The following is a 13663-nucleotide window of genomic DNA, read 5'->3' as shown; positions in this document are numbered from 1 at the left end:
TTTTGGTATTTTGCGTTTCCTACCCATAACTAAAGATAGAAAACAACTAAGAACAGCAAATAAAAATTACTTAGTGATAAAGCAAACAAGCACACACGAGAATATTCACCCCACGCTATTGCTCCCCGGCAACGGCGCCAGAAAAAGGTCTTGATAACCCACAAGTATAGGGGATCAATTGTAGCCTCTTTTGATAAGTAAGAGTGTCGAACCCAAAGGAGCTAAAGGTAGAACAAATATTCCCTCAAGTTCTATCGACTACCGATACAACTCTACGCATGCTTGACGTTCGCTTTACCTAAAACAAGTATGAAACTAGAAGTACTTTGTAGGTGTTTTCGGGTAAGCTTGCAAGAAAGTAAAGAACACGAAAATAAAAGCTAGGGGCTGTTTAGATGAAGACACAACTAAATTAGTTTTAGTAGAGAGCCTTTGTCAACAAGAAAGTTATTTGTCCCTAGGCAATCAATAACTAGACCGGTAATCATTATTGCAATTTTATTTGAGGGAGAGGCATAAGCTAACATACTTTCTCTACTTGGATCATATGCACTTATGATTGGAACTCTAGCAAGCATCCGCAACTACTAAAGATAAACTAAGGTAAACCCAACCATAGCATTAAAGCATCAAGTCCCCTTTATCCCATACGCAAACAACCTATTTACTCGGGTCTGTGCTTCTGTCACTCACGCCACCCACCATAAGCAAATCATAAGCATATTGCAAACCCTACAGCGGGAATCCCTCACGCTTGCATGACACGGAGGGCACCATAGGACAGCACCAATAATAAAACATACAACTCAAACCAATCACGATCATCAAATAGCCATTAGGACAAAACAGATCTACTCAAACATCATAGGGTAGCCATACATCATTGGGAAATAATATATAGCGTTGAGCACCATGTTTAAGAAGAGATTACAGTGGGTAAGAGAGAGGTTACACCGCTGCATAGAGGGGGGAAGAGTTGGTCATGATGGTGGTGAAGTTGTTGGTGAAGATCGCGGTGATGATGATGGCCCCCGGTGGCACTCCGGTGCCACCGGAAGCGAGGGGGAGAGAGCCCCCTCCTTATTATTCCTTGACCTCCTCCCTAGATGGGAGAAGGGTTTCCCCTCTGGTCCATGGCTCCCATGGCGTGGGAGGGGCGAGAGCCCCTCCGAGATTGGATCTGTCTCTCTGTCTCTCTCTGTTTCTGCGTTCTGCCCTGGCTCTGTTCACCGTTTCCTATATATATGGAGATCCATAACTCCGATTGGCCCGAAACCTTCGCCGTGATTTTTTTTCTGAATATTAGCTTTCTTGCGGCAAAAGAAGAGCGTCAACCGCCTTACGGTGGTCTCACGAGCGTAGGGGCGCGCCCTGGGCGCGCCCCCCTGTCTCGTGACCACCTCGGGCACTGGTTCGCGTTGATTTTCCTTCCGAATTTTCCATATTTTCCAAAAATAAGCTCCCTCTGTTTTTATCCCGTTTGGACTCCGTTTGATATGGATATCCTGCGAAACCAAAAACATGCAACAGACAGGAACTGGCACTAGGCACTGGATCAATATGTTAGTCCCAAAAATAATATAAAAAGTTGTCGAAAAGTATATGAAAGTTGAATAATATTGGCATGGAACAATCAAAAATTATAGATACGACGGAGACGTATCAGTCATCATCGGGGCCACCAGGTGGGTACAACCCACTTAGGCGTGCCAGGAGAGGGGGGGCGCGCCCTGGTTGGTTGTGCCCACCCAGGGGCCCCTCTCTGGTGGGTCTTAGCTCCAGTAATTCTTATTATTGATATAAAAAATCCTCAAAAAGTTTCGTTCCATTCCGAGAACTTTTATTTTTGCACAAAAACAACACCATGGTAGTTCTGCTGAAAACAGCGTCAGTCTGGGTTAGTTTCATTCAAATCATGCAAATTAGAGTCCAAAACAAGAGGAAAAGCGTGAGAAAAAGTAGATACATTGGAGCCATATTAGATATGTTTCTCGTTTATGGAGGTGACAAAGAGCTCGTCGTAAACGGTTACGTCGATACAAGCTTTCACACTGATCCGGATGACTCTAAGTCACAAACCGGATACGTATTTTTATTCAATGGTGGAGCTGTCAGTTGGTGCAGTTCTAAGAAGAGTGTCGTGGCGGGATCTACATGTGAAGCAGAATACATAGCTGCTTCGGAAGCAACAAATGAAGGAGTCTGGATGAAGGAGTTCATATCCGATCTAGGTGTAATACCTAGTGCATCGGGTCCAATGAAAATCTTTTGTGCCAATACTTGTGCAATTGCCTTGGCAAAGGAATCCAGATTTCACAAGAGAACCAAGCACATCAAGAGACGCTTCAATTCCATCTGCGATCAAGTCAAGGAGGGAGACATAGAGATTTGGAAGATACACACGGATCTGAATGTCGCAGACCTGTTGACTAAGCCTCTCTCAGGAGCAAAACATGATCATCACCAAGACTCCATGGGTGTTTGAATCATTACTATGTAATCTAGATTATTGACTCTAGTGCAAGTGGGAGACTGAAAGGAAATATGCCCTGGAGGCAACAATAAAGTTGTTATTTATATTTCCTTATATCATGATAAATGTTTATTATTCATGCTAGAATTGTATTAATCGGAAACTTAGTACATGTGTGAATACGTAGACAAACAGAGTGTCCCTAGTTTGCTCTACTTGACTAGCTCGTTAATCAAAGATGGTTAAGTTTCCTAGCAATGGACATGTGTTGTCATTTGATGAACGGGATCACATCATTAGAGTATGATGTGATGGACAGGACCCATCCGTTAGCTTAGCATTATGATCGTTTAGTTTATTGCTATTACTTTCTTCATGACTTATACATGTTCCTATGACTATGAGATTATGCGACTCCCAAATACCGGAGGAACACCTTGTGTGCTATCAAACGTCACAACGTAATTGGGTGATTATAAAGATGCTCTATAGGTGTCTCCGATGGCGTTTGTTGAGTTGGCATAGATCGAGATTAGGATTTGTCACTCTGTGTTTCGGAGAGGTATCTCTGGCCCCTCTCAGTAATGCTCATCTCTATAAGCCTTGCAAGCAAAGTGACTAATGAGTTAGTTGCGAGATGATGCATTACAGAACGAGTAAAGAGACTTGCCGGTAACAAGATTGAACTAGGTATGATGATACCGACGATCGAATCTCGGGCAAGTAACATACCAATGACAAAGGGAACAACGTATGTTGTTATGCGGTTTCACCGATAAAGATCTTCGTAGAATATGTAGGAACCAATATGAGCATACGGGTTCTGCTATTGGTTATTGACCCGAGATGTGTCTTGGTCATGTCTACATAGCTCTCAAACCGGTATGGGTCCGCACGCTTAACGTTCGATGACGATTTATATTATGAGTTATGTGATTTGATGTACAGAAGGTTGTCCGGAGTCACGGATGAGATCACGGGCATGATGAGGAGTCTCAAAATGGTCAAGAAATAAATATTGATATATTGGACCATGTTATTTGGACATCGGAACTGTTACGGATGGTTTCGGGTAAAACCGGAGTGCCAGAGGGGTTACCGGAACCCCCGGGGGAACTAATGGGCCACCATGGGCCTTAGTGGAGAGATAGGAGGGCAGCCAGGGCAGGCCCCCCTTGCAGTCCGAATTGGACAAGGGAAGGTGGGGCGGCGCCCCCCTTTCCTTTTCCCTCTCTTCCTCTCCTTCCTTCCCCCTCTCTCCCTCTTGGTGGAATCCTACTAGGACTAGGAGTCCTAGTAGGACTCCCCTCCTTGGGCGCGCCCCCTAGGGCCGGTCGGCCTCCTCCTCCCCTCCTTTATATATGGGGGAGGGGGCACCCCATAGACACACAAGTTGATCTTTAGCCGTGTGCGGTGCCCCCCTCCACAGTTTTACACCTCGGTCATATTGTCGTAGTGCTTAGGCGAAGCCCTGCGTCAGTAACTTCATCATCACCGTCACCACGACGTCGTGCTGACGGAACTCTCCCTCGACCTCAACTGCATCAAGAGTTCGAGGGACGTCACCGAGCTGAACGTGTGCAGATCGCGGAGGTGCCGTACGTTCGGTACTTGGATCGGTTGGATCGCGAAGACGTTCAACTACATCCTTTGGGTCTAAACGCTTCCGCTTTTGGTCTACGAGGGTACGTAGACACACTCTCCCCCTCTCATTTCTATGCATCTCCTAGATAGATCTTGCGTGATCGTAGGATTTTTTGAAATACTGCTTTCCCCAACAGAAAGGACTACGATTGATCCCCTGTACTTGTGGGGTCATCATCTGTAACATCCCAAAATTCTAAATTTTGGAATGTTATAATAAATAGATAGACGTGATGGATTGCTTGATTGATTGACTGAAAGTGAGTGAAATTCGAAACTTTTTGAAAGTTAAATGAGAGGGAATAAAAGGACTGTCCCAAACTTTCATTTTTGCATTTTATGCTCTCCGTGAATTCAAATACTTTTCATCACAAAACCCTGGAGAGAAGATGACATGACTTCTTCCATTTATATAAATGAAAAGGGTTTTTGAAAATATTCGAATTTCATTTGAAAATATTTCCAATTCTGAAACTTTATGCAACTCAATGATTTTCATGAGAGAAGATAAAATGACTTCTTCAAATTATATGAAATATGAGTTGGGAGTTTCAAAGAATTAAATTCAAAGTTCTTTTGAATTTATTTTCAATTTGGAGTTATTTGAGTTTTATTCAAATTATTTTTCTCCAAAAATAAAATATATGGAAAATAGGGTAACATGATTCCCTACATTAGAAAATTGGAGAAAAATTAATTTGAAATCATTTTGGTATTTTTAAAATGATTTTTGTTGGATTTTAATAGACCAGTAGCACTCTTTGAATTATTAGAATTTTTGTGTATTTTATTTAATGCTAGAAAAATGTCCATGTTGTTGGAAATCTTTTTCTGAAAATTTTGATATATTATATGCCTATATAATATTTCTGTTTATTTTGTTTTACTCTAGTTTGTGCGGATAAATGTTAAAAAAAAAAAAACTTCGCCAACTGGGCCGGCCCAGCTAGCCAGCCAGGCCACGGCCCAGCCCACGCCGCCGCCATCCTCGAGCTCCCGAGCGGGAGACCGGCTGCCGCACGCCTCCCGAGTCCCGGCCTCGACGGCCGTGACCGCCCCGGCCTCTCCTTGGCCCCTTCCCCAAGGCCGCCGCCCCTTCTTATAAATCCGCCGCCGCCCTCTTTCTCCTGCAGCCGCCGCCTGCCCTCCCGCATCCCGAGCCGCCGCCACAGATCGCCGCCACGCCGCTGCTTTGCCGCACCGCAGCCCCGCCGCCCCTCGCCTCGCGCCGCCACCACACCTCCGCCCGCTGCCGCGCCACCGTCGCCGCACTCCGCCAGCGCCACCGCCCCGCGCAGCCACCGCCCGCTCCTCGCTGGAGCCGCTTCGCACCGCTGCTGCCGTCGCCGGAGCTCGCTCCCGCCGCCAACCGCCGAAAACCGCCGGTTTTTCGATGAAAACCCACCCGGTATAAACCGCGAACCTCCCCGGTTTATTCTTTTTCGTTTTCGGTTTTTTTCAGAAAACCTAGATCTATTTTTTTATTAGGTTTAGTTATATAGCGAACGCTCGCTAGTTTAGGGTTTGTAGCGAACGGTTTTCGTTCGGTAGCGTTCGGTAACGAACGTCCGCTATTTAGTCTTTTTCTTTTTATTTTTAGTTTTCTGCCAGGGACCTGTTTGTGAATACTTTATTTACAAAATAGTCCCTATACTTCAAACAAGCATAACTTTTTGCTCGTTTATCCAAATCCAACGAAACCAACGCTCACTTCTTCGTTACGATCTCCTCTATCCATTAATCCAACTCAAACATGTTTTTGAAAAGTTTAAAATTTGAATTAGATCAGATTTGAATTCAAACTTCGTTTGATCATAACTTGAGGTTCGTAGCTCCGTTTGAGTTGATTCTTTTTGCAAATCAAAGCTCTTGACCTAAACATTCTGATAAGGCCAAATTCACATAATTTTGGTACTGTTAGAAATTGTTTTATGTTGCAAGAGTTATTTGCTTGGTTTTGATGTTTCCGAATTATTTTCTTCGTTCTTCCCGATCTTTTGAGTGATTGCTTATGTGTGGTTACTATTGCTTGCTTACGATAGATTGACCGGAGTGTGACGAGTAGATCTATCAAGAGTTTTGAGTGCGAATCATCTTCATCAACATTGCAGGCAAGTTCACACTTTGATCATACCTTTTCTACAACCCAGTTTTATTGCATTAGATCAATCCTCACACATTGCATGATTAGGTTCTAATTAAATTGTGGGATGGGAAGTAGATGAGGTAGTACCTATTACCTATTTATTATCAAACCCTTGGGAGTTACTATTACGTTATGCTTATATTGCCATGCTATGCTCGTAGACGTGGATTGGGTTTGAGAGAATTTCATGACAGATGTGAGATTTATAATTAAGGGTTTATCTAAGGTGGCAACCTAACACACATCTGGGTGGATTGAGGCACCTGGGGTTACCAGGACTTGCCTGTTTTTATTGGACCGCCACCCAGGCCCAAAGGGATCATGAGATTATTCATACTAGAAACTTCCGTGTGCAGCCACAAGCCATTATGGGCTCTGGCATAGTTGACTAAGTTGTGCGAACTCTTACAGGGTAGACTAGCAGATGTAGGGGAAAGTAGGTGTGCCGGTCTATCCGTCGTAAGGTGCTAGCGCTTCTGAAAGACTGTGTCTCGGTCATCCGTTTCTCAAACACCATGTAGTGCGAGAAATCCAACGGAGGCGATCGAGTCTTGTGGGGAAAAGTGCGCAAACCTCTGCAGAGTGTATAAACTAATCATGATTAGCCGTGTCCCCGGTTATGGACATCTTGAGTATCTAGTTCTTGGATTATCCTGTTGATCTCATCACGTTACTTTAAATGAATATTGTTGGGTTTAATGATGTTACTTAATTGGGATTGAGAATGCTGTCAACCATTCTCAATGTTCAACAACCACCATGATAGTTTAATAAAATTTATTCCTTTACAGTAGGGAAAAATTGGCTTTACGCAAAAACCTTATAACCATAGAGCTTTTCCACCAGCCAAATATGCATGTAGTGATAGTCTTTATTCATCATTCTCTATGGTGTGAATTTGCCAGTACATTCAATGTACTGACCCGTTTCGGGCTGCAACGTCTCATGTTGCAGGTTTCTTACGACGAGTAAGTGATACGTTAGGGTTACGATTTCTACACTCAACTTTGCCGTTGGTGTTGATGGGAATCCACAACCTTGTTGCTTCCGCTATATGGATTGAGGTAATAGTATTTACGTTACCATATACATGTGATTTACCTCTGTTATAAATCCTTCGAGTACTGTGTGTGTCAGCATACCGATCCAGGGATGACACTTAAGCACAGAGACTTGATCCATTTGGGTCAGGTCGCTACATCATCGGTTTTGCTCCCACTATAAGGGTGTGCGTCACCCTCCTTTGTCGCTTATCGACAATGCGGCCAAGAGGACTTCCCCATTGTTGTCCAACTTGTTGTGCAACTCCGCCTTTGCCTCGAGGGCTGACGCGGCGTCCCGCGCCCTCTGCGTCGCATGGCGGGTGAGGGAGTCCTGGATTAGGGGGTCTCCGGACAGCCGAACTATATCCTTTGGCTGGATTGTTGGACTATGAAGATACAAGATTGAAGACTTCGTCCCGTGTCCGGATGGGACTCTACTTGGTGTGGAAGGCAAGCTAGGCAATACGGATATGTATATCTCCTCCTTTGTAACCGACCTTGTGTAACCCTAGCCCCCTTCGGTGTCTATATAAACCGGAGGGTTTTAGTCTGTAGGACAACAAACAATCATACCATAGGCTAGCTTCTAGGGTTTAGCCTCTCTGATCTTGTGGTAGATCAACTCTTGTAATACTCATATCATCAAGAATAATCAAGCAGGACGTAGGGTTTTACCTCCATCAAGAGGGCCCGAACCTGGGTAAACATCATGTCCCCTGCCTCCTGTTACCATCCGCCTTAGACGCACAATTCAGGACCCCCTACCCGAGATCCGCCGGTTTTGACACCAACATTGGTGCTTTCATTGAGAGTTCCACTGTGTCGTCACCATAAGGCTTTATGGCTCCTTCGATCATCGCTAGCGATGTGGTCTAGGGTGAGGCTTTCCTCCTCGGACAGATTTTCATATTCGGCGGCTTTGCACTGTGGGCCAATTCGCTTGGCCATCTGGAGCAGATTGAGAGCTACGCCCCTGGCCATTAGGTCAGATTTGGAAACTTGAACTACATGGCCGATATCCGCGGAGACTTTATCTTCGACGGATTCGAGCCCATGCCGGACGCGCCGCGCAGTCACGACGAGCAAGACGTAACTCTACCGTCGGACAGTGTTCAGGAGATCGCATCCGCAGCTACTCCGGCCTTTAATCTGGAGCAAGTCGCGCCATCCGAGAGCGGAGGGATGGACCCCACCATGGAGGCCGCACTCTCAGTGGCAATAGAGCCGGATACTGACTTCACCCCTTACAAGAGCCGTGTCGCCAAACCACTAGATTCATCTCCGGCCACGGACTACGAGCCGCTCATATCCGTGCTCATCGAGTCCGACTGGGCGCCGATCATGGAGTTCACCTCCGCGGACATCTTTCAGCACTCACCCATCGGGGATGTGCTAAATTAATTAAGGTCTCTCTCCATGTCAGGAGAACCTTGGTTGAACTATGTTCGGCTAGAATGGGATGCGGACGACGAAGAAATTCGCTGCCCACCCACCACCCACTTAGTAGCCACTGTCGATGACTTAACCGACATGCTCGACTTCGGCTCCGAAGACTTCGACGGTATGGACGACGAGGCCGGAGACGAACAGGATCCACCGCCCTCGGGGCACTGGACCGCCACCTCATCATATGATATATACATGGTGGACACCCCCAAAGAAGCCAATGGCGACGACAAAGCGGAGGATGACCCCTCCAAGAAGCAACCCAAGCGTCGACGTCAGCGGCGCCGCTCTAAATCCCGCCACAACAAGAGCAGTGATACCGGCATAGGAGATAATAACACTGAGGATAGCGCCGAAGACAACAACAATCCCCTCCAGCACGGTGCAGAGCTAGAGGACGAACAAGCTAGCCCCCCAGAGCAGGCAGCAGACGGAGAACCGAAGGAGGACAATTACATGCCTCTCTCCGAAGACGAGGCGAGCCTCGGCGACGACGAGTTTATCGTGCCTGAGGACCCCGTCGAGCAAGAGCGCTTCAAGCGCCGGCTTATGGCCACAGTGTTGGAAATATGCCCTAGAGGCAATAATAAAAGCATTATTACTATATTTCCTTGTTCATGATAATTGTCTTTATTCATGCTATAATTGTATTATCCGGAAATCGTAATACATGTGTGAATAACAGACACCAACATGTCCCTAGTAAGCCTCTAGTTGACTAGCTCGTTGATCAACAGATAGTCATGGTTTCCTAACTATGGACATTGGATGTCATTGATAACGAGATCACATCATTAGGAGAATGATGTGATGGACAAGACCCAATCCTAAACATAGCACAAGATCGTATAGTTCGTTTGCTAGAGTTTTCCAATGTCAAAGTATCTTTTCCTTAGACCATGAGATCGTGTAACTCCCGGATACCGTAGGAGTGCTTTGGGTATACCAAACGTCACAACGTAACTAGGTGACTATAAAGGTAGACTACGGGTATCTCTGAAAGTGTCTGTTGGGTTGACATGGATCAAGACTGGGATTTGTCACTCCGTATGACGGAGAGGTATCACTGGGCCCACTCGGTAATGCATCATCATAATGAGCTCAAAGTGACCAAGTGTCTGGTCACGGGATCATGCATTACGGTACGAGTAAAGTGACTTGCCGGTAACGAGATTGAACGAGGTATTGGGATACCGACGATCGAATCTCGGGCAAGTAACATATCGATTGACAAAGGGAATTGCATACGGGGTTGATTGAATCCTCGACATCGTGGTTCATCCGATGAGATTGTCGTGGATCATGTGGGAGCCAACATGGGTATCCAGATCCCGCTGTTGGTTATTGACCGGAGAGTCGTCTCGGTCATGTCTGCTTGTCTCCCGAACCCGTAGGGTCTACACACTTAAGGTTCGGTGACGCTAGGGTTGTGAAGATATGAATATGCAGTAACCCGAATATTGTTCGGAGTCCCGGATGAGATCCTTAACGTCACGAAGAGTTCCGGAATGGTCCGGAGGTAAAGAATTATATATAGGAAGTGCTGTTTCGGCCATCGGGACAAGTTTCGGGATCGCCGGTATTGTACCGGGACCACCGGAAGGGTCCCGGGGGTCCACCGGGTGGGGCCACCTATCCCGGAGGGCCCCATGGGCTGAAGTGGGAGGGAACCCAGCCCATAGTGGGCTGGGGCGCCACCCCCCCAAGGGCCCATGCGGCTAGGGTTGGGGGAAACCCTAAAGGGGGCGCCCCCTTGCTTGGGGGGCAAGCCCCCCACCCCTTGGCCGCCGCCCCCCCTAGTAGATCCATCTACTAGGGACGCCCCCCCCCTTGGCACCCCTATATATAGTTGAGGAGAGGAGGGACTTCATACCTCAGCCTTGGCGCCTCCCTCTCCCCCCGTTACGTCTCTCTTTCGTAGTATAGGCGAAGCCCTGCTACTGTGACGCCCTGCATCCACCACCACGCCGTCGTGCTGCTGGATCTTCATCAACCTCTCCTTTCCCCTTGCTGGATCAAGAAGGAGGAGACATTCCCCGTCCCGTACGTGTGTTGAACGCGGAGGTGCCGTCCATTCGGCGCTTGGTCATCGGTGATTTGAATCACGTCGTGTTCAACTACATCATCACCGTTCTTTGAACGCTTCCGTGCACCATCTACAAAGGTATGTAGATGCATCCGATGACTCGTTGCTAGATGAACTCCTAGATGGATCTTGGTGAAACGAGTAGGAAAATTTTTGTTTTCTGCAACGTTCCCCAACAGTGGCATCATGAGCTAGGTCTATGCGTAGTTCTTCTTGCGCGAGTAGAACACAATTTGTTGTGGGCGTAGATTTGTCAACTTTCTTGCCGCTACTAGTCTTATCTTGCTTCAGCGGTATTGTGGGATGAAGCGGCCCGGACCAACCTTACACGTACGCTTACGTGAGACCGGTTCCACCGACTAACATGCACTAGTTGCATAAGGTGGCTGGCGGGTGTCTGTCTCTCCCACTTTAGTTGGAGCGGATTCGATGAACAGGGTCCTTATGAAGGGTAAATAGAAGTTGACAAATCACGTTGTGGCTTTAACGTAGGTAAGAAGACGTTCTTGCTAGAACCCTAATTCAGCCACGTAAAACTTGCAACAACAATTAGAGGACGTCTAACTTGTTTTTGCAGCAAGTGGTTTGTGATATGATATGGCCAAAGTTGTGATGAATGATGAATGATCTATATGTGATGTATGAGATGTTCATGCTATTGTAATAGGAATCACGACTTGCATGTCGATGAGTATGACAACCGGCAAGAGCCATAGGAGTTGTCTTTATTCTTTTATATGACCTGCGTGTCATTAAGAAACGCCATGTAAATTACTTTACTTTATTGCTAAACACGTTAGCCATAGTAGTAGAAGTAATAGTTGGCGAGCAACTTCATGGAGACACGATGATGGAGATCATGATGATGGAGATCATGGTGTCAAGCCGGTGACAAGATGATCATGGAGCCCCAAGATGGAGATCAAAGGAGCTATGTGATATTGGCCATATCATGTCACGTTTATTATTTGATTGCATGTGATGTTTATCATGTTTTGCATCTTGTTTACTTAGAACGACGGTAGTAAATAAGATGATCCCTCATAACAATTTCAAGAAGTGTTCTCCCCTAACTGTGCACCGTTGCTAAAGTTCGTCGTTTCGAAGCACGCCGTGATGATCGGGTGTGATAGATCCTTACGTTCACATACAACGGGTGTAAGACAGTTTTACACATGCAAAACACTTAGGGTTAACTTGACGAGCCTAGCATGTACAGACATGGCCTCGGAACACAGAAGACCGAAAGGTCGAGCATGAGTCGTATAGAAGATACGATCAACATGAATATGTTCACCGACGTTGACTAGTCCGTCTCACGTGATGATCGGACACGGTCTAGTTAACTCGGATCATGTAATACTTAGATGACTAGAGGGATGTCTAATCTAAGTGGGAGTTCATTAATAATTTGATTAGATGAACTTAATTATCATGAACTTAGTCTAAAATCTTTGCAATATGTCTTGTAGATCAAATGGCCAACGTAGTCCTCAACTTCAACGCGTTCCTAGAGAAAACCAAGCTGAAAGACGATGGCAGCAACTATACAGACTGGGTCCGGAACCTGAGGATCATCCTCATAGCTGCCAAGAAAGATTATGTCCTGCAAGCACCGCTAGGTGAAGCTCCCGTCCCACAGAACCAAGACGTTATGAACGCTTGGCAGACACGTGTTGACGACTACTCCCTCGTTCAGTGCGGCATGCTTTACAGCTTAGAGCCGGGGCTCCAAAAACGTTTTGAGAGACATGGAGCATATGAGATGTTCGAAGAGCTGAAAATGGTTTTTCAAGCTCATGCCCGGATCGAGAGATATGAAGTCTCCGATAAGTTCTTCAGCTGTAAGATGGAGGAAAATAGTTCTGTCAGTGAGCACATACTCACTATGTCTGGGTTACATAACCGCTTGTCTCAACTGGGAGTTAATCTCCCGGATGATGCGGTCATTGACAGAATCCTCCAGTCGCTTCCACCAAGCTACAAGAGCTTTGTGATGAACTTCAACATGCAGGGGATGCAAAAGACCATTCCTAAGTTGTTCTCTATGCTGAAATCAGCGGAGGTAGAAGTCAAGAAGGAATATCAAGTGTTGATGGTCAATAAAACCACTAAGTTCAAGAAAGGCAAGGGTAAAAAGAACTTCAAGAAGGACGGCAAGGAGGTTGCCGCGCCTGGCAAGCAAGCTGCCGGGAAGAAGCCAAAGAATGGACCCAAGCCCGAGACTGAATGCTTTTATTGCAAGGGAAGCGGTCACTAGAAGCGGAACTGCCCTAAATACTTAGCAGACAAGAAGGCCGGCAAAACAAAAGGTATATTTGATATACATGTAATTGATGTGTACCTTACCAGTACTCGTAGTGACTCCTGGGTATTTGATACCGGTGCCGTTGCTCATATTTGTAACTCACAGCAGGAGCTGCGGAATAAACGGAGACTGGCGAAGGACGAGGTGACGATGCACGTCGGGAATGGTTCCAAGGTCGATGTGATCGCCGTCGGCACGCTGCCTCTACATTTACCTACGGGATTAGTTTTAAACCTCAATAATTGTTATTTAGTGCCAGCTTTGAGCATGAACATTGTATCGGGATCTCGTTTAATTCGAGATGGCTACTCATTTAAATCTGAGAATAATGGTTGTTCCATTTATATGAGAGATATGTTTTATGGTCATGCTCCCATGGTAAATGGTTTATTCTTAATGAATCTCAAGCGTATTGCTACACATATTCATAGTGTGAGTACCAAAAGATGTAAGGTTGATAATGATAGTCCCACATACTTGTGGCACTGCCGCCTTGGTCACATAGGTGTCAAACGCA

This window comes from Triticum urartu, chromosome 5A (assembly GCF_056163025.1).
Source record: "Triticum urartu cultivar PI428250 chromosome 5A, HENAU_Tu73, whole genome shotgun sequence".
NCBI lineage: Eukaryota > Viridiplantae > Streptophyta > Magnoliopsida > Poales > Poaceae > Triticum > Triticum urartu.
Note: the sequence above shows the minus strand (reverse complement) of the source record.